The 21,875-nt window shown below is 36.7% G+C and overlaps 1 protein-coding gene across 2 annotated transcripts in view; it reads right to left on the bottom strand.

Moving 5' to 3' along the window:
• Window positions 1-21,875, bottom strand: part of PPARA (peroxisome proliferator activated receptor alpha) — a 189,178-nt gene that overhangs the window by 128,769 nt on the left and 38,534 nt on the right. Inside the window, exon 2 of one of the 2 annotated variants that reach the window (XM_053719013.1) lies at window positions 103-179. The exons of the other annotated variant lie outside the window; for it this stretch is intronic. The gene's annotated coding sequence lies outside the window, so the exon portion shown is untranslated. The remainder of the gene's footprint in view (window positions 1-102; window positions 180-21,875) is intronic. 2 annotated transcript variants of the gene reach the window in all.

The following is a 21,875-nucleotide window of genomic DNA, read 5'->3' as shown; positions in this document are numbered from 1 at the left end:
TACTCATATACTAAATCCTTGAAAGTGATGCAGCATAACTGTAAAAAGCTGACAGGAAAATATCACTTGGACATCTCTATGTAAAAAGGGAAGATATTTTACCTCAAAATGTCTTCAGTGCACCAGAGGAAGTGCTCTGTGAACAGTTATACTTCAGCTGCTGTCCAGCTGCTGTAAAGCTGCAAGTTAAAAAAAAACAAATAACATTGCTTTGCTGTGATCTCATGAGATTTCACTTAAAGGGCCACTCGTCAATATTAAACTTTTTTTTCTGATAGAGCATGCAATTTTAAATTACTTTCCAATTTACTTCTATTAACCACATTAGCACAATCTTTTTATACTTGCACTTTTTGAGTCACGGTTTTCCTACTGAGCATGTTCAATAATTCACAGAATATACGTATATGCATTTGTGATTGGCTGTTGGCTGTGACATGATACAAGGGAGGGAGGTGTGAATATTTAGAACATTATGAGGTAAATATCTTTCTTTTTTACACAGAGATGACATTTTCTAGTCAGCTTTTTACAGCTATGTAATGCTGCATCACTTTAAAATGCTTCAACATGTAGGTATCAGGTCCCTTTAAATAACTCCACAGGGGTGAGCACAATGTTTTCTATATGGTACACATGAACAAACAGTACATGTTATTAGCTATTCACAGCCAGACTATGAGATAAGAAGTAGACTGTCCAGTCTTAAAAATCAGCCTATAAGCCTACCCAGGTTTAGCGTATAACAAAAATTACTAAGAGATAAAAGCAAATTTGATGATAAAAGTAAATTGGAAAGTTGTTTAAAATAACATGCCCTTTGTGAATCATGAAAGTTTAATATGGACTTTACTGTCCCTTTGTTTTTAAAATGTTTAGACTTGGCTATATTATTCTATAGCAACACAACATAAATGCCTTGTATTTACAAAGTGTGTACTGTCCCTTTAAGTGTGACTGTGTAACCTGAAAACACTCCGCCCCCAGAGTCTGAGCTGGACAGTACAAGAAAGTGACTGCAAACTGTCAGATTGAATTTGACTACAAAGCAGTGGTTGAAATAAAATGATCTGCGGTTGTTTTCTAGGGACAACACCTGTGCGCTAATATGCCAGTTACCATAACATGCATAAATTTTAATGTACTCAAATCCCTCTTTAATCACTCAGATACCGATGGTGGCTCTTGTAAAGGACTTTATGCTAATCCCTGCTATATTTATTCCCAATAGAAAACAGATGTTAAGCTTTTGTTACTACCTGGGTTCCCTCCTGCAGTCTGAGGCTGATAAAATCTTACAGCTAAGAAATAAATTCTGTCATCACTCACTGGATCAGCTGTATGTGAGGGATAAATAGGGACTTAGTACCTATCTTTCTATACAGTAAATCTGGGGACAAAAGATAAAAAATATAGCCCACAATTTCTGCAAGTTTTAATCTAATAGTCCAACAAACAAATATCTGTGCATATTAAAGTGAAAATCAATCCTAGCGTTATACAAACGCTAGGCTTGACTATTGAAACAAATAAAGGGGACTTTAATTCATGAAGTATAAGATACTTCATGTAGAAAGCTCCTTTATTTGATTCAATCGATCGCCGTTTTTAGCTGCTACAGCAGCCCACGGCTAAAAAAAAATTTGGATTGACTTTCACTCTAAGATCTTTTTGTGTTGAACTATTAGACAAATAAATCTGACTGAAAATAGCCCAATACTGCTACCCGCTGCCATATTGGGTTTTTGTTGATTTACAAACTAATGGCAAATTTGACAAACTGCACGTCTAATACAGACTATATTACCCTTTGTAAAGTATCTAGTCTCAAAGTTGTTTCATGATATTTTAAAGCTGACAAAGATGTCTTTTTATTTCTCTTGTTTTCGGATTTGTACATGTTCATGTTGGAGTGGACTGTTTTATAGACAAAGTGGTGCTTTTTACTTTTGTCTGTGTGATGCCGGTATCCTTCACAGTGTAACGCATTCAATGTGAGATTGTTTCAGGGATAAATATGGCTCCATTGAGTATAAGGAAGCATAACTTGCAAATGAGCCTCTCCGAGGCAGTGCAAGCACGATGCCAAGGATCTGTTAATGTGCGGCCACTCTAAGATAGGAGATTGGTAAATGGATCCACTATTACGCCTCAAGGCATCAAGGCACAGCGCCAGCATACAAGTAGCAGTGTTCTGTAGACCAGGGTATTGGCAGGCATGCCCGCATTTCACCTGGGAGGCCTGTGACATCTCACTGGAAGATGATTTTTCACTACCTGATTGAAAACTAATGTCTACCCCTCTGTCCTGTTTGTAGGCTCTTTGAGGTGGAAATAGGGTCTCAAGTAAATTATATCATCTCTTTCTGTATCTTGTAGATCAGCACATCAATATTTGACCACACTCCTTAAACAAGGCAAACATTTGAATGAGGATTCTAAAGAGAGTGGGAGAGTTAAAAGCTCTGGTATGTAGGGGTGTTTTGCATCATCCTAGTGGACATCCCACATGTGATAAGGAGTAACTAGAGTCATGTATATGATCTGAGGTCTGTTTGGGCACACAGCTGGCATGAGTTAGTAGAGTCATGTATATGATCTGAGGTCTGTTTGGGCACACAGCTGGCATGAGTTAGTAGAGTCATGTATATGATCTGAGGTCTGTTTGGGCACACAGTTGGCATGAGTTAGTAGAGTCATGTATATGATCTTAGGTCTGTTCGGGCACACAGTAGGGATGCATGAATGTTTCTAAAAATTCGAAATTTAAAACAAATTTTTATACATTTGTTCGTTCTAATTGAATTTCGAATGTTTATATAACATTCTATTTGAATTTTCGTTTTTTCAAATTTTTCAATAAATAAAAAAAATAAATTTTTCAAATAATAGAATGTTTAGCTATGTATTTAATATCACATTCAAATTTGAAATAGTATTTCTAGTCTACAACTATGATGTATCAATGTAATATTCAAATTCGAATTTCACATTCAAAAGTAGTATTCTAATTTGAAATAGTATTTCTAGTCTACAACTGTGTTGTATAAATGTAATATTCGAATGTCACATTAAAATTCAAAATAGTATTTCTAGTCTAATACTGTGTTGTATAAATGTAATATTCGAATTCGAATGTGACATTCGAAAAGTGTAAATAACATTCGATAATAGAATTTTTATGAATATTCGTTCTTAACATACGATTATGTAAATCAAATTTCTACAATAACATTCGTTCAAACATTCGAATTCAAATATAAACACATTCTCCCATCCCTAGCACACAGCTGGTATAAATGAGTTACTAGCGTCATGTTTATGATCTCAGGTCTGTTTGAGCATATAGTTGGCATAAATGAGTTACTAGAGCCCTGTACTGTACATGATCTAAGGTCTGTTTGGGCATACAGCTGGCATGAGTTAGTAGACTCATGTATATGATCTCTAAGGTCTGTTTGGGCATATAGCTGGCATAAATGAGTTACTAGAGCCCTGTACTATATATGATCTAAGGTCTGTTTGGGCATACAGCTGGCATGAGTTACTAGAGTCATGTATATGATCTCTAAGGTCTGTTTGGGCATACAGCTGGCATGAGTTACTAGAGTCATGTATATGATCTCTAAGGTCTGTTTGGGCATATAGCTGGCATAAATGAGTTACTAGAGCCCTGTACTGTATATGATCTAAGATCTGTTTGGGCATACAGCTGGCATGAGTTACTAGAGTCATGTATATGATCTCTAAGGTCTGTTTGGGCATACAGCTGGCATGAGTTAGTAGACTCATGTATATGATCTCTAAGGTCTGTTTGGGCATATAGCTGGCATAAAAGAGTTACTAGAGCCCTGTACTGTATATGATCTGAGGTCTGTTTGGGCATAGAAATAGCAGTCTGTGTTCCCTCTACCCTGACACATACTTTAAATAAATGGATGGATATAAGCAAATTCAATTGTATAAGGGTGAGAGAAAAACATTTAAAGCACTGTGCATTGGGTACAGCTGGGAGAGTTACATGTTTAATGTATGGTGTATAGCACTGTCTTTTATATAGAGAGATAGATATAAAAAGTTAAATAAATGACAAGTTAGAAGCAACCTAGGCAGGGACCAGGAGACACACATACAGAGATAGATAGATGACCGATAGATAGATAGATAAGATAGATTTGATATATAGATAGATATAGATAGATAGATAGATAGATGAGATAGATGAGAGATTAGGAATATATAGATTGATGACAGATAGATAGATAGATAGATAGATAGATAGATAGATAGACAGGCAGACCGACAGACAGATCCCTCTACATTAGCTGATACAGGAGAAGTGACTACATTTAACACATTATAAAACATTGGTACTTCATTTAGGAAGAGTTTTTAATCATTTAATAAAACCAACTTGCTATAAGTAATTGTGAAGAAACAAAAAGTCTGTGAGTTTTTCCATCCAGAACAAAGCAGGAAATAGTGGGTGAAATAAGCTGCTCTCGTGACACAACATTACACGACAGTCCTCTTGTTGTCTAATAACGCAAGCTGAGTCCTAAGGTCTTATTGAACTCTCTGACATGTTGTTATCAATGTTTAACTCATTGATAAATATATTCTTGTCCTTTTACATTCAGATCAACACGTGACCCGAGTGAACATATTTACTTAATCAGAGTAAAATAAGATGGATTCTGCTCATAATAACACTCATTTTAGAGTCAGCTACAGAGAGAGGAACACACACAATATACAATTCTCCGTAGTGACATAAAACATTGTACAGACTGATAAAACCTATATGAGATATGATCAGTCTCTTGAAGGTGTGGCTTACACATACATGACCTCCTGTGATAAGCTAGACATGTGACTTATGGTCAGATGACCTCAAAGGACATTGTACTCAGAACTTCTCTATCACACAGCATTTAAATATATTCAACACATTTTGCCTGAATATTTGTTAATATACAAAACACTGCGGGCAAAATAACAAGTAGTGCGTTATAAGTTTTCCGAGCGCTATGTAGTCTTTTCACAATCAATTTCCATTGCACAGGTATTACAAGTCTTGAAAAATCACGATTGCGCATTAGGCTTTTACGCAACAATCCTTTTTGCGCTCGAAGAGCTGTAGTTAACAGATTTGCACAACATAAACGTTTAACGAAACACTTCCAAAATACATTACAAACTATAGTTAAACTCATTAACACTGTCTATTAAAAAGTATTTAAAAAAAATATTGCACACAAAAGTTATAAGGGCTTAAAGATACGAGATTTTGGGTGTTAGGAAAAAAAGACGATGCAGGGATTTTACATTGACATACATACAGTACATAGAGAAACATGCATTTATATGTACAGAGATATGTTTAACTATGGAGATAATGAAAATATTTTACATTACAATCTTATGCACATTATACAATATCTTAGAGGGATTTTCAATGCGATATTTGCATATAGATCTCAAGATATCTAGACATATATATATTCATATACATATCTCGCTATAAATAGATATATCAGTCCAAAAATCTTCACATATACAGAGACATATTTATTTACAAATAAATAGCACATATTCCATTGCGAAAACATTTTCACAATATGAAATATTCGCATTTTCATGTACATGTTTTGAGGAGAATATATCAAGAGCTTTGCACAACATATTAGGGTTTTTGTGTTTTTTTTTCTATTTGTCTTCTCCATTGACTTCTATGGGGAGTACGTGAACACGCACGCAATTTGGCTGTTTGCATTACGCGGCTTAATGTATGAGCAAAATAATTTATTTTGCAACTTGTAATAGCTGTGCAACCCCAAATGCGAAAAAGGCATAATGTGCACTGTGTTTTCGCAACTGATTTGCTGCGCGACTTGTAATCTTGCCCTGTGTAATTACAAGGAATTTCTGTTGTCTTGCTATAGAACAGCTTCTCAGCCAAGTGTAAACATATATTTTTACCCTGTTTGCCATAATCATATCTCAATAGCCAAACTCCACACACACCACTTGCTTTATTTGTCTTGTTATTGCAGTAGACCTGGCTAGACACAGTTATTATGTTAGCAAAAAACTGCCTTGTTTGGCATTTTATTATTTTATAATCTCTGCTGAAGCCAATGAGGGAAACATATGTAGCAGGGTTAGCCTAGACAAGTCTGACGTGGGAACTTCCAGTTATGAGACTTAAAGGGACAATCAAGTCAAAATTAAACTTTCATGATTCAGAATAGGACATGCAATTTTGTACAACTTTTCAATTTACTTTTATAATCAAATTTGCTTAGTTCTCTTGCTATTCGTTGTTAAAAGCTAAACCTAGGTAGGCTCATAGACTGCTTTCTAAGCATTGAAGGCCGCCCGTTATATCACAGCATTTTGACAGTTTTTCACAGTTAGACAGCGCTAGTTCATGTGTACCACATTGATAATGTGTTCACTCCCTTGGAGTTACTTAGGAGTCAGCACTGATTAGCTAAAATGCAAGTCTGTCAAAAGAACTGAGATAAGGGAGCAGTCTGCAGAGGCTTAGATACAAGGTAATCACAGAGGTAAAAAGTATATTAATATAACTGTGTTGTTATGCAAAACTAGGGAATGGGTAATAAAGGGATTATCTATATTTTTAAACAATAACAATTCTGTAATAGACTGTCCCTTTAATGTGAATTCTGTTTGAAAGGTTAAAATACCAGCAATACATATTTATCTAATAATCTGTGAAAAACTACTAAAATACTACTGAGGGACAGTAAAAACATTTAGTGTCTTTGGAGAGGAAAGATTACATTAATTTACAACTTATAAAAAATAGTTTATAATAATTTTGGATTTATCACAGACATTTTTACATTGCATTAATTTCAGAACTTTAAACATAATTATATTATTTATTTCTGTTTTGAGAAAGGCCGGAACATAACTCGTTGACTTCCCATTGACAAGTAGATTAAAGTGAAGGTAAACTTTGATGAATGAAAGCCCGGTTTTTAAAAACACTATTAAAAAAAGGGGCACTTTCATTCATCAAAGTTTAGAAAGCAGCCGTTTTGTTTATAAACGTACCTATCTTTAATGTAATTAGCAAGAGTCCATGAGCTAGTGACGTATGGGATATACATTCCTACCAGGAGGGGCAAAGTTTCCCAAACCTCAAAATGCCTATAAATACACCCCTCACCACACCCACAAATCAGTTTTACAAACTTTGCCTCCTATGGAGGTGGTGAAGTAAGTTTGTGCTAGATTCTACGTTGATATGTGCTCCGCAGCAGGTTGGAGCCCGGTTTTCCTCTCAGCATGCAGTGAATGTCAGAGGGATGTGAGGAGAGTATTGCCTATTTGAATTCAATGATCTCCTTCTACGGGGTCTATTTCATAGGTTCTCTGTTATCAGTCGTAGAGATTCATCTCTTACCTCCCTTTTCAGATCGATGATATACTCTTATATATATACCATTACCTCTGCTGATTCTCGTTTCAGTACTGGTTTGGCTTTCTACAACTTGTAGATGAGTGTCCTGGGGTAAGTAAGTCTTATTTTCTGTGACACTCTAAGCTATGGTTGGGCACTTTTTTATAAAGTTCTAAATATTGTATTCAAACATTTATTTGCCTTGACTCAGGATGTTCAACGTTCCTTATTTCAGACAGTCAGTTTCATATTTGGGATAATGCATATGAATAAATCAATTTTTTTCTTACCTTAAAATTTGACTTTTTCCCTGTGGGCTGTTAGGCTCGCGGGGGCTGAAAATGCTTCATTTTATTGCGTCATTCTTGGCGCGGACTTTTTTGGCGCAAAAAATTTTCTGTTTCCGGCGACATACGTGTGTCGCCGGAAACAGAAAAATTTTTGCGCCAAGAAAGTTGCGTCATTTTTGACGTTTTTTTGCGCCAAAAGTGTCGGCGTTCCGGATGTGGCGTCATTTTTGTCGCCAAAAGCATTTAGGCGCCAAATAATGTGGGCGTCTTTTCTGGCGCTTAAAAAAAAATTAAAAAATATGGGCGTCACTATTGTCTCCACATTATTTAAGTCTCATTATTTATTGCTTCTGGTTGCTAGAAGCTTGTTCACTGGCATTTTTTCCCATTCCTGAAACTGTCATTTAAGGAATTTGATCAATTTTGCTTTATATGTTTTTTTTTTCTTTTACATATTTCAAGATGTCCCACGTTAACACTGAGTCAGAAGATACTTCTGGAAAATCGCTGCCTGGTGCTGGATCTACCAAAGCTAAGTGTATCTGCTGTAAACTTATGGTATCTGTTCCTCCAGCTGTTGTGTGTACTGATTGTCATGACAAACTTGTTAATGCAGATAATATTTCCTTTAGTACTGTTACATTACCTGTTGCTGTTCCGTCAACATCTAATGCTCAGAGTGTTCCTGATAACATAAGAGATTTTGTTTCTAAATCCATTAAGAAGGCTATGTCTGTTATTCCTCCTTCTAGTAAACGTAAAAAGTCTTTTAAAACTTCTCATTTTTCAGATGAATTTTTAAATGAACATCATCATTCTGATTCTGATAATGGTTCTTCTGGTTCAGAGGATTCTGTATCAGAGGTTGATGCTGATAAATCTTCATATTTATTTAAAATGGAATTTATTCGTTCTTTACTTAAAGAAGTCCTAATTGCATTAGAAATAGAGGATTCTAGTCCTCTTGATACTAAATCTAAACGTTTAGATAAGGTTTTTAAATCTCCTGTAGTTATTCCAGAAGTTTTTCCTGTCCCTGATGCTATTTCTGAAGTAATTTCCAGGGAATGGAATAATTTACTCCTTCTAAACGTTTTAAGCAATTATATCCTGTGCCATCTGACAGATTAGAGTTTTGGGACAAAATCCCTAAGGTTGATGGGGCTGTCTCTACTCTTGCTAAGCGTACTACTATTCCTACGGCAGATGGTACTTCCTTTAAGGATCCTTTAGATAGGAAAATTGAATCCTTTCTAAGAAAAGCTTACTTGTGTTCAGGTAGTGTGTTCTTAGACCTGCTATATCTTTAGCGGATGTTGCTGCAGCTTCAACTTTTTGGTTAGAAGCTTTAGCGCAACAAGTAACAGATCATAATTCTCATAGCATTATTAATCTTCTTCAACATGCTAATAATTTTATTTGTGATGCCATCTTTGATATCATTAGAGTTGATGTCAGGTATATGTCTCTATCTATTTTAGCTAGAAGAGCTTTATGGCTTAAAACTTGGAATGCTGATATGTCTTCTAAGTCTACTCTGCTTTCCCTTTCTTTCCAGGGTAATACATTATTTGGTTCTCAGTTTGATTCTATTATCTCAACTGTTACTGGAGGGAAAGGAACTTTTGTACCACAGGATAAAAAATCTAAAGGTAAATTTAGGTCTAATAATCGTTTTCGTTCCTTTCGTCACAACAAGGAACAAAAGCCTGATCCTTCATCCCCAGGAGCGGTATCAGTTTGGAAACCATCTCCAGTCTGGAATAAATCCAAGCCTTTTAGAAAACCAAAGCCAGCTCCTAAGTCCACATGAAGGTGCGGCCCTCATTCCAGCTCAGCTGGTAGGGGGCAGATTACGTTTTTTCAAAGAAATTTGGATCAATTCCGTTCACAATCTTTGGATTCAGAACATTGTTTCAGAAGGGTACAGAATTGGCTTCAAGATAAGGCCTCATGCAAAGAGATTTTTTCTTTCCCGTGTCCCAGTAAACCCAGCGAAGGCTCAAGCATTTCTGAATTGTGTTTCAGATCTAGAGTTGGCTGGAGTAATTATGCCAGTTCCAGTTCTGGAACAGGGGCTGGGGTTTTATTCAAATCTCTTCATTGTACCAAAGAAGGAGAATTCCTTCAGACCAGTTCTGGATCTAAAAATATTGAATCGTTATGTAAGGACACCAACATTCAAAATGGTAACTGTAAGGACTATCCTGCCTTTTGTTCAGCAAGGGCATTATATGTCTACAATAGATTTACAGGATGCATATCTGCATATTCCGATTCATCCAGATCACTATCAGTTTCTGAGATTCTCTTTCCTAGACAAGTATTACCAGTTTGTGGCTCTACCATTTGGCCTAGCAACAGCTCCAAGAATTTTTACAAAGGTTCTCGGTGCCCTTCTGTCTGTAATCAGAGAACAGGGTATTGTGGTATTTCCTTATTTGGACGATATCTTGGTACTTGCTCAGTCTTCACATTTAGCAGAATCTCATAAGAATCGACTTGTGTTGTTTCTTCAAGATCATGGTTGGAGGATCAATTTACCAAAAAGTTCATTGATTCCTCAGACAAGGGTAACCTTTTTAGGTTTCCAGATAGATTCAGTGTCCATGACTCTGTCTTTGACAGACAAGAGACGTCTAAAATTGATATCAGCTTGTCGAAACCTTCAGTAACAATCATTCCCTTCGGTAGCCTTATGCATGGAAATTCTAGGTCTTATGACTGCTGCATCGGACGCGATCCCCTTTGCTCGTTTTCACATGCGACCTCTTCAGCTCTGTATGCTGAACCAGTGGTGCAGGGATTACACAAGGATATCTCATTTAATATCTTTAAAACCGATTGTACGACACTCTCTGACGTGGTGGACAGATCACCATCGTTTAGTTCAGGGGGCTTCTTTTGTTCTTCCGACCTGGACTGTAATTTCAACAGATACAAGTCTTACAGGTTGGGGAGCTGTGTGGGGGTCTCTGACAGCACAAGGGGTTTGGGAATCTCAGGAGGTGAGATTACCGATCAATATTTTGGAACTCCGTGCAATTTTCAGAGCTCTTCAGTCATGGCCTCTTCTAAAGAGAGAATCGTTCATTTGTTTTCAGACAGACAATGTCACAACTGTGGCATACATCAATCATCAAGGAGGGACTCACAGTCCTCTGGCTATGAAAGAAGTATCTCGAATTCTGGTATGGGCGGAATCCAGCTCCTGTCTAGTTTCTGCGGTTCATATCCCAGGTATAGACAATTGGGAAGCGGATTATCTCAGTCGCCAAACGTTACATCCGGGCGAATGGTCTCTTCACCCAGAGGTATTTCTTCAGATTGTTCAAATGTGGGGACTTCCAGAAATAGATCTGATGGCCTCTCATCTAAACAAGAAACTTCCCAGGTATCTGTCCAGATCCAGGGATCCTCAAGCGGAAGCAGTGGATGCATTGTCACTTCCTTGGAAGTATCATCCTGCCTATATCTTTCCGCCTCTAGTTCTTCTTCCAAGAGTAATCTCCAAGATTCTGAAGGAATGCTCGTTTGTTCTGCTGGTAGCTCCAGCATGGCCTCACAGGTTTTGGTATGCGGATCTTGTCCGGATGGCCTCTTGCCAACCGTGGACTCTTCCGTTAAGACCAGACCTTCTGTCGCAAGGTCCTTTTTTCCATCAGGATCTCAAATCCTTAAATTTAAAGGTGTGGAGATTGAACGCTTGATTCTTTGTCAAAGAGGTTTCTCTGACTCTGTGATTAATACTATGTTACAGGCTCGTAAATCCGTATCTAGGGAGATATATTATAGAGTCTGGAAGACTTATATTACTTGGTGTCTTTCTCATCATTTTTCCTGGCATTCTTTTAGAATTCCGAGAATTTTACAGTTTCTTCAGGATGGTTTGGATAAAGGTTTGTCTGCAAGTTCCTTGAAAGGACAAATCTCTGCTCTTTCTGTTCTTTTTCACAGAAAGATTGCTAATCTTCCTGATATTCATTGTTTTGTACAAGCTTTGGTTCGTATAAAACCTGTCATTAAGTCAATTTCTCCTCCTTGGAGTTTGAATTTGGTTCTGGGGGCTCTTCAAGCTCCTCCGTTTGAACCTATGCATTCATTGGACATTAAATTACTTTCTTGGAAAGTTTTGTTCCTTTTGGCCATCTCTTCTGCCAGAAGAGTTTCTGAATTATCTGCTCTTTCTTGTGAGTCTCCTTTTCTGATTTTTCACCAGGATAAGGCGGGGTTGCGAACTTCTTTTAAATTTTTACCTAAGGTTGTGAATTCTAACAACATTAGTAGAGAAATTGTGGTTCCTTCATTATGTCCTAATCCTAAGAATTCTAAGGAGAAATCATTGCATTCTTTGGATGTAGTTAGAGCTTTGAAATATTATGTTGAAGCTACTAAGAATTTCAGAAAGACTTCTAGTCTATTTGTTATCTTTTCTGGTTCTAGGAAAGGTCAGAAGGCCTCTGCCATTTCTTTGGCATCTTGGTTGAAATCTTTAATTCATCATGCTTATGTCGAGTCGGGTAAAACTCCGCCTCAAAGGATTACAGCTCATTCTACTAGGTCAGTTTCTACTTCCTGGGCGTTTAGGAATGAAGCTTCGGTTGATCAGATTTGCAAAGCAGCAACTTGGTCTTCTTTGCATACTTTTACTAAATTCTACCATTTTGATGTGTTTTCTTCTTCTGAAGCTGTTTTTGGTAGAAAAGTACTTCAGGCAGCTGTTTCAGTTTGAATCTTCTGCTTATATTTTCATTTTTTTTTTCTTTATAAGATTTAAACTTTATTTTTGGGTGTGGATTTTTTTCAGCGGAATTGGCTGTCTTTATTTTATCCCTCCCTCTCTAGTGACTCTTGCGTGGAAGATCCACATCTTGGGTAGTCATTATCCCATACGTCACTAGCTCATGGACTCTTGCTAATTACATGAAAGAAAACATAATTTATGTAAGAACTTACCTGATAAATTCATTTCTTTCATATTAGCAAGAGTCCATGAGGCCCACCCTTTTTTGTGGTGGTTATGATTTTTTTGTATAAAGCACAATTATTCCAATTCCTTATATTTATGCTTCGCACTTTTTTCTTATCACCCCACTTCTTGGCTATTCGTTAAACTGATTTGTGGGTGTGGTGAGGGGTGTATTTATAGGCATTTTGAGGTTTGGGAAACTTTGCCCCTCCTGGTAGGAATGTATATCCCATACGTCACTAGCTCATGGACTCTTGCTAATATGAAAGAAATGAATTTATCAGGTAAGTTCTTACATAAATTATGTTTTCTTCACAGCCGGAGCAGCTTCCCCCGCACGGAGATCCTCTCTTCACACGTCAGCAATGACTAATCCGGCTTCTTCCAATCACGACTTCCCCCCCAGGGGAATCATTTCCTGAGGCCATGCCGTGATTGGAGGATTAGTCATTTATGACGTGTGAAGAGAGGATCTCCATGCGGGGGAAGCTGCTCTGGCTGTGAAGAGAAGAAAGGTACGTTTTTAAACAAAACGGCTGCTTTGTAAACTTTGATGAATTAAAGTGCCCCTTTTTTTAATAGTATTTTTAAAAAACGGGCTTTCATTCATCAACGTTTACCTTCACTTTAATTTCTTTTACTGAAATAATATAGATTAATAGTATTCCTAAAAATTTATTTTCCCGACATTAAATAAAAAAATTATTCCAGTGTGGCCCTTTAAGAGGGAAAGGAAGATAACCCTGGTTTAAATATGTTTTTTATATACTCCTAGTCACAAAAATGCTGTCACCTGCGTTGATCGCTACAGCCCTATTGGCACTTATGACCACCAGATGCGCTATGGCTCATGTAGTTATACTTCTGCATTATATTCTTTCTTTTTTCCCCATATCTATATACACACAACTTGTTAAAATCATAAATATTTGTGTTGGCTACTATATTTCAAACAAATTTATCAACCACCTATAATGGGAATTAATTTCAAGGGATATGAGCCCCAAATGTGTTTGTTTGTTTTTATGAGTCAGATTTCAAATTTACTTTTATTACCACATTTCTTTCGTTCTCTTTATATCACTTGCTGAAGGAGCATCAACGCCCTACTGGGAATTAGTTAAATACATCAGGTGAGACTATGACAAGAGGCATATATGTGCAGCCACCAATCAGCAGCTAGATTCCAATAGTGCATTGCTGATCCTACCTAGATATGCTAATCAACAAAGGATACCAAAAGAATGAAGCAAATTAAATATTAGAAGTAAATTGCATGCGCTATCTGAATTAAGTACATTATATATATATATATATATATATATATATATATATACATACATACACACACATACATATACACAAACATATATATATAAATAAAAATAAAGGTAAAAAAATATCAGTCATTATGTCCCTTACAGAAATACCAAACAAAATGACTAGTTTGGTGCCTCTTTGTTATACAGCAGCTGAAGGAGGCTACACACATTACACAGAATTACACAGATAGAGTATTCCTAACTAGCCTTTCCTAGAATACAGCTGTATCTCACATCTGGACAGAAAGTGGGAAGATAAAGTAGCAGCACAATCCACAAAAGCTCTGATGTTTTTTTATTGTTCTATAAGATCACACGTCAGGTCAAGAATATACTACAGAATTAAACAAATAGAACCCGCTGAGCAGTCTAATAAAGAAATATAGTTTTTTACAGCAAAATAAGAACGAGATGTTCCATCAAGTTAGCTTGTATTGCCTTAAAGGGGCAGTGAATTAAAAATTTCAAGAACAAAGCCGATAGGCGAAACGTATGTCGGACGTCACGTCATATCACAAGAAGGGGCGGATTCTTTTCACTAACAGACACTCCTGTAAACCAAGCTGTTACATTGTTTTGGAATAACGATATTTTAGATGTTAAAAAGCTGTAATTGGACACAGTTTGTGTTTCGAAAAGTAAACTGACCCCAGAGTGATTGTGTTTTGTTTTTAATACATTGTGGCAATACATTGGAAACAGTTTTACCTGAGCGTCATCGTTATTGAGCGCAATACTTAAGAGCTTACGTAGCTCTATTTCATGTGAGTACTGTCCACTTTGCAGAATACCAGTCTAATTATACAGCTGCACTATAGAAGATGAAAAGAAGATTGTATTCATTTGAGAACACATATATACAGAGGACTTTCTCTTTGCTATTGTTTACAGACAGGTTTATTTGTTAATATATTTCTGCACAGTGTCCTATTATCACTTATTTTTCATATACAGGTAGCCCTCAGTTTTCGCCGGGGTTAGGTTCCAGAAGGAATGGTTGTAAATCGAAACCGTTGTAAATTGAAACCCAGTTTATGGGAAGTGAGGGAGATAGGTTCCAGGCCCCTCTCAAAATTGTCATAATTAACACCTAATACATTATTTTTAAAGCTTTAAAATGAAGACTTAAAATGCTAAACAGCATTATAAACCTAATAAAATAATAACACAACACAGAATATATAATTAAACTATGTTAAATAAACAAAAACATTTGCTAAACAGCATTATAAACCTAATAAAATAACCAACACAGACTTCACTTGCATTTTTCTGCAAACCGTTATTTCTGTGCATTCCAATCTGGACTGAATAATAGACAGGAAGATCTTGTTCCTTTGAAATCTGCTCGATAGCTCAGGTCTGGTTAAACTGATTAATTTTAGCTTGCTTGGCTTTGCTGCAACACAAGCGGACAGCTCAACCTACTGGATATATTAATAAATGCACTGCTTCTCAATGCTTTTCAATAGCAGTCACATGACTGAAAAAAAAGGTTGTTATTCTGAAACGGTGTAAATTGAACCGTTGTAAAACGAGGGCCACCTGTATATTACTGCAGAATTTGTTCACTTAAAAGGACCAATGTGCAGACAATACGTTTTCATTTTAATATAACAATTGTAATAGAATTAATTATGAACCAGATATAATTTTAAAAAATTAAGTTTGCATTTCATCCTAAATATACCTCGCCTCTACTACACTAGAACGCATTCACCATTTTCACGTGGCCGTGCATAATAGCTCTCAATAGCATGGATACACCGTGGTCCCATTGTGCATGCACAGTAGTTGCTGACTGACGTTATGTCTGTGTGCTGTGTTCATTGATAGAAAATCAATAAGAACTGTTCAGTTTGAAACAGTTTTTAAGACCAAAAACATAGCACACAGACAGAACACAATGAAATTAATTTGTAGCTCTATAGTGTTATAATGAATTATCTCATGTGATACACATACACACTACAGCTTAACCGCAGATGCCAAACCATCATGTCATTATGAGGTGTGTACTCCAATTAACCATTAGTGTTAACCAATACTCTTTTATTGGGCTCGCCACAGAGTACACAGTGGCGGTAAAATCATCATGGAATCCACACATGCGCACTGGAGAAGGAGAAACGCTGGGAGCGAGTTGCTTTGCAAAGGGAAGGAAAAAACGTATACATACAGCCAGATAGGGTTTGGTGAGAGAAGTAAAAAAGTGCCTCTTTATTTAAAAAAAATAAATAAATTATACACATGTTTCTAACAGTTTAATTACATACAGTAATTGAACAGTAAGAGAGCAAGGAGAATTCTCCAGGTAATTATCCAATGGGTTCTCCTCAGCTCGCCTTTAGAGAAGTGAATATGTGCGCTCAAATTTTTATCAAATTTTTTTTTTTTTATGCTCTACCTCCATGACCAAACTGAGGAGACATAAAGATAAATTTCTCTAGTCAGATTAGTATCTGTGCCTTATTTATCAATGAAAATCAGCAACTATTCTCCATGGTATATGAACCCATAGCGATATACAGGGAGTGCAGAATTATTAGGCAAATTAGTATTTTGACCACATCATCCTCTTTATGCATGTTGTCTTACTCCAAGCTGTATAGGCTCGAAAGCCTACTACCAATTAAGCATATTAGGTGATGTGCATCTCTGTAATGAGAAGGGGTGTGGTCTAATGACATCAACACCCTATATCAGGTGTGCATAATTATTAGGCAACTTCCTTTCCTTTGGCAAAATGGGTCAAAAGAAGGACTTGACAGGCTCAGAAAAGTCAAAAATAGTGAGATATCTTGTAGAGGGATGCAGCACTCTTAAAATTGCAAAGCTTCTGAAGCGTGATCATCAAACAATCAAGCGTTTCATTCAAAATAGTCAACAGGGTCGCAAGAAGCCTGTGGAAAAACCAAGGCGCAAAATAACTGCCCATGAACTGAGAAAAGTCAAGCGTGCAGCTGCCAAGATGCCACTTGCCACCAGTTTGGCCATATTTCAGAGCTGCAACATCACTGGAGTGCCCAAAAGCACAAGGTGTGCAATACTCAGAGACATGGCCAAGGTAAGAAAGGCTGAAAGACGACCACCACTGAACAAGACACACAAGCTGAAACGTCAAGACTGGGCCAAGAAATATCTCAAGACTGATTTTTCTAAGGTTTTATGGACTGATGAAATGAGAGTGAGTCTTGATGGGCCAGATGGATGGGCCCGTGGCTGGATTGGTAAAGGGCAGAGAGCTCCAGTCCGACTCAGACGCCAGCAAGGTGGAGGTGGAGTACTGGTTTGGGCTGGTATCATCAAAGATGAGCTTTTGGGGCCTTTTCGGGTTGAGGGCGGAGTCAAGCTCAACTCCCAGTCCTACTGCCAGTTTCTGGAAGACACCTTCTTCAAGCAGTGGTACAGGAAGAAGTCTGCATCCTTCAAGAAAAACATGATTTTCATGCAGGACAATGCTCCATCACACGCGTCCAAGTACTCCACAGCGTGGCTGGCAAGAAAGGTTATAAAAGAAGAAAATCTAATGACATGGCCTCCTTGTTCACCTGATCTGAACCCCATTGAGAACCTGTGGTCCATCATCAAATGTGAGATTTACAAGGAGGGAAAACAGTACACCTCTCTGAACAGTGTCTGGGAGGCTGTGGTTCCTGCTGCACGCAATGTTGATGTTGAACAGATCAAAACACTGACAGAATCCATGGATGGCAGGCCTTTGAGTGTCCTTGCAAAGAAAGGTGGCTATATTGGTCACTGATTTGTTTTTGTTTTGTTTTTGAATGTCAGAAATGTATATTTGTGAATGTTGAGATGTTATATTGGTTTCACTGGTAAAAATAAATAATTGAAATGGGTATATATTTGTTTTTTGTTAAGTTGCCTAATAATTATGCACAGTAATAGTCACATTCACACACAGATATCCCCCTAAAATAGCTATAACTAAAAACAAACTAAAAACTACTACCAAAACTATTCAGTTTTGATATTAATTAGTTTTTTGGGTTCATTGAGAACATGGTTGTTGTTCAATAATAAAATTAATCCTCAAAAATACAACTTGCCTAATAATTCTGCACTCCCTGTATATAAAGCCACACTAGTAGCTTTGTTAACGCCCCTCTTCAAAAAACAGTTATGGAAGAAAATAGATTCGTTTTCATTATTTTGAGCTTCTTTTTATATATTATTTTTGCTCTCCAACATATATATTATTTTTGCTCTCCAACATATATATTTTTGAGCTCCAACATATATTAAAGGGACACGAAACTCACATTTTTTCTTTCCTGATTTAGAAAGAGCATGCAATTTTAAACTACTTTCTAATTTACTTCTATTATCCAATTTGTTTTATTCTCTTGATATTCTTTGCTGAAAAGCATATCTAGATATGCTCAGTAGCTGCTGATTGGTTGCTGCACTTAGAAGCCTCGTGTGATTGGCTCACCCATGTGCATTGCTTTTTTTTTTTTAACTAAGGATATCTAAAAAATGAAGCAAAATTAATAATAGAAGTAAATTGTAATGTTGTTTACATTTGTATTCTCTATCTGAATCATGAAAGAAAATCAGCAAGAATAGAACCTAGAATGAAACCAATTTCTCACTGACTGTTGTATCACTCATAGATAAATGGTATTTACAAAAGCAAACATATAGTATTGAACAAATTAAACAACCTCTTCATATTCTCATATATGAAAGTAGTAAGCTTGAAGGTTATATATAGGGGTAAGTTTTTTCAAGTTCTCAATGCAGTATTGCGTGGGGAAATTTAGCAGTGCACAAGACCTCTCTTGTGCCACCCCCCACGCTCTTGCACAACCAATTCCACAAGAACATGTCATGTTAATCACCTAAAACTCACTTGTTTGCTGTGATTTAAGATAAGAAGCAGGAAATGTGAGTGACAAAACCCACTGTGCCCTGTCTTGCACAGAATCTCTTGGCAGGTCACACTTTTTCATTTTCATGCTAAAGGGACAGTAAAGTCAAAATTACCCTTAAATAGATTTGATGCAGCATAGGATTTTAAGCAACTTTCCAATTTAATATTATCAATTGTGCTTAGTTCTCTTGAATTCTTTGTTAAAGAGTAAATCTAGGTGAGCCTAGGAGCGTGCACGTGTCTAGCCACCTGGCAACTGTGTTTACAACAGTGTTTATAGCAATGCTATACATTGTTGCAAATATTGCTGCCTAGACTTCAAAAGCCATGTGCACACTCCTAAGCTCCTACCAGCCTACCTAAATGTACTCTTCAACAAAGGATACCAGGAGAACTATGCAAATTTGATACTAAAACTAAATTGGAAAGTTGGCTTAAATTGTATGATTTATCTGTATCATGAATGTGACATTTTGACTTAAAGGGACAGTCAAGTCCAAAAAAAACTTTCATTTTTCAAATAGGGCATGTAATTTTAAACAACTTTCCAATTTACTTTTATCAACAATTTTGCTTTGTTCTCTTGGTATTCTTAGTTGAAAGCAAACCTAGGAAGGCTCATATGATAATTTCTAAGCCCTTGAAGTCCTCCTCTTTTTTATTTGCTTTTCACAGCAGGGGAGAGCAAGCTCATGTAGGCCATATAGATAGCATTGTGATCACGCCCGTGGCTAGTGACAGACACTGCACTAATTGGCTAAAATGCAAGTCAATAGATAATAACTAAAAGTCATGTGATTAGGGGCAGTCAGAAGATGCTTAAATACAAGGTAATCACAGAGGTAAAAAGTGTATTAATATAACAGTGTTGGTTATGCAAAACTGGATAATGTGTAATAAAGGGATTATCTCTCTTTGTAAACAACAAAAATTCTGGTGTTGACTGTCCCTTTAACTTTCCCTTTAAAGCTTCTGTGCATCCTCCGTTAAAATGTTCATGAACATGGCTGATTTCTTGTTTAAAGGGACATAAGAGTCTAAAAAGATGTGTTAAACCCCCAGAGTAGTAATGTACTACTGGGAACCAATAACAGACTTATATGTGCAGCCACCAATCAGCAGCTAGCTCCCAGTAATGCATTGCTGCTCCTAATCCTACCTATGCTTCTAAACAAATGATACACAAAGAACAAAGTACATTTAAAAATAGAAGCAAATAAAAAGTATAAAAATTGCATGATCTATCAGAACCATAAATGCTTAAATTTGACCATGTCCCTTTAATGAAAACAAAACAAAAAATATTGTTTAAAGGGACAGTGAATGGGTTGAGCTTACAGGGAAATCATATTTCCTTATTGTATTCCTTTCTACACACACACAATCATCTTTATCTTATCTCTGTATGTATAACAAAGCCCAGTTCTTATAGAAAACAACTGAAAATGAACATTTTCCTACTTATCTCTCTTACCTCTAGGCCTTGTATGGTGAAATACTCGATTCCAGGTGATAAGTGTACAATACTGACTAAAGCTGGTATCCTGGCTCTGAGAGGAGTGTATAGGTGGGGACACCACAAGCAAAAACAGCTATTTCAAATGCCAAAATAAAGGTAAAATAACTATTTTTATATGAACTATATTATCTAATTTGCTTAGTTCTCTTGATATCCTTCATTGAAAAGCATACTAGGTAGGTAGGCTCAGGAGGTAGGAACTAGCTGCTGATTGGTGGCTGCACTCTTGTCATTGACTTACCAATGTGTTCAGCTAGCTCCCAGTAGAGCATTGCTGCTGCTTTTTCAACAAATGATATCAAGAGAATTAAACAAAATTGATAATAGAAGTAAATTGGAACGGTGTGTATAATTGTATGTTCTATCTGATGCATGAAAGAAACGTTTTGGGTTTCATGTTAATGCCACTAATTCCTATTGTTGCACCTCCCTCTAATTATGGGTGCTGCCATTTTGGAACCTAAGTTACACTGCAGGTATCTGAAGGAGAGCTGCTGCGCATGTGCAAACACATCAGTCGAATGCAGTGAAAGATAGATTTTAAAGGGACAGTCATGTCAAAATGAAACATTCTTGATTCAGATAGTGCATGCAATTTAAACAACTTTCCAATTTACTTTTATCGACAAATTTACTTTGCTCTCTTGGTATTCTTTGTGGAAAGCTAAACCTAGGTAGGCTCAAATGCTAATTTCTAGGCCATTGAACTGCCTCTTATCTCAGTGCATTTTGACCGTTTGTTTAAGTTAGACACTGATAGTTCATGTATGTCATATAGGTAACATTGTGCTCACTCCCGTGGAGTTATTTAAGAGTCAGCACTGATTGGCTAAAATGCAAGTCTGTCAAAAGAACTGAGATAAGGGGCAACCTGCAAAGGTTTAGATACAAGGTAATCACAGAGGTAAAACGTATATTAATATAACTGAGTTTGTTATGCAAAACTGGGGAATGGGTAATAAAGGGATTATCTATCTTTTAAACAATAACAATTCTGGAGTAGACTGTCCCTTTAACATTGCAGCATCTATGACTAGAGGAAGGTGGGGAATAACCTCAAGACTATGCTTCTAAAATGTATTTGGTATTTAATGTCCCTTTAAAGTTTAAAGGAACACAGAAGTCAATACTGTATTAAAATTGCTCAATGATTCAGATAGAGAAAAAATCTGATTTACTTTATCAAATAGGCACAGGAGTGTGCAGAAGTCTTGAGTGCTTTATGGCAGCTGTTGTTGCAACAACGTTTGTAATAAAGTTATACATACAGTGCTCAAAACACATGTACACTCCTAAGCCTACCTCGCCGACAGCAGCGAGACTCCTCCTGGAGTCGGGCATCTTGTGAAAGCTTAAAGGGACACTGAACCCAAATTTTTTCTTTCGTGATTCAGATAGAGCATGCAATTTTAAGCAACTTTCTAATTTACTCCTATTATCAAT

Source organism: Bombina bombina, chromosome 6, assembly GCF_027579735.1.
Source record: "Bombina bombina isolate aBomBom1 chromosome 6, aBomBom1.pri, whole genome shotgun sequence".
NCBI classification, from domain to species: Eukaryota; Metazoa; Chordata; class Amphibia; order Anura; family Bombinatoridae; genus Bombina; species Bombina bombina.
This window is presented reverse-complemented; position numbering and strand designations above follow the sequence as displayed.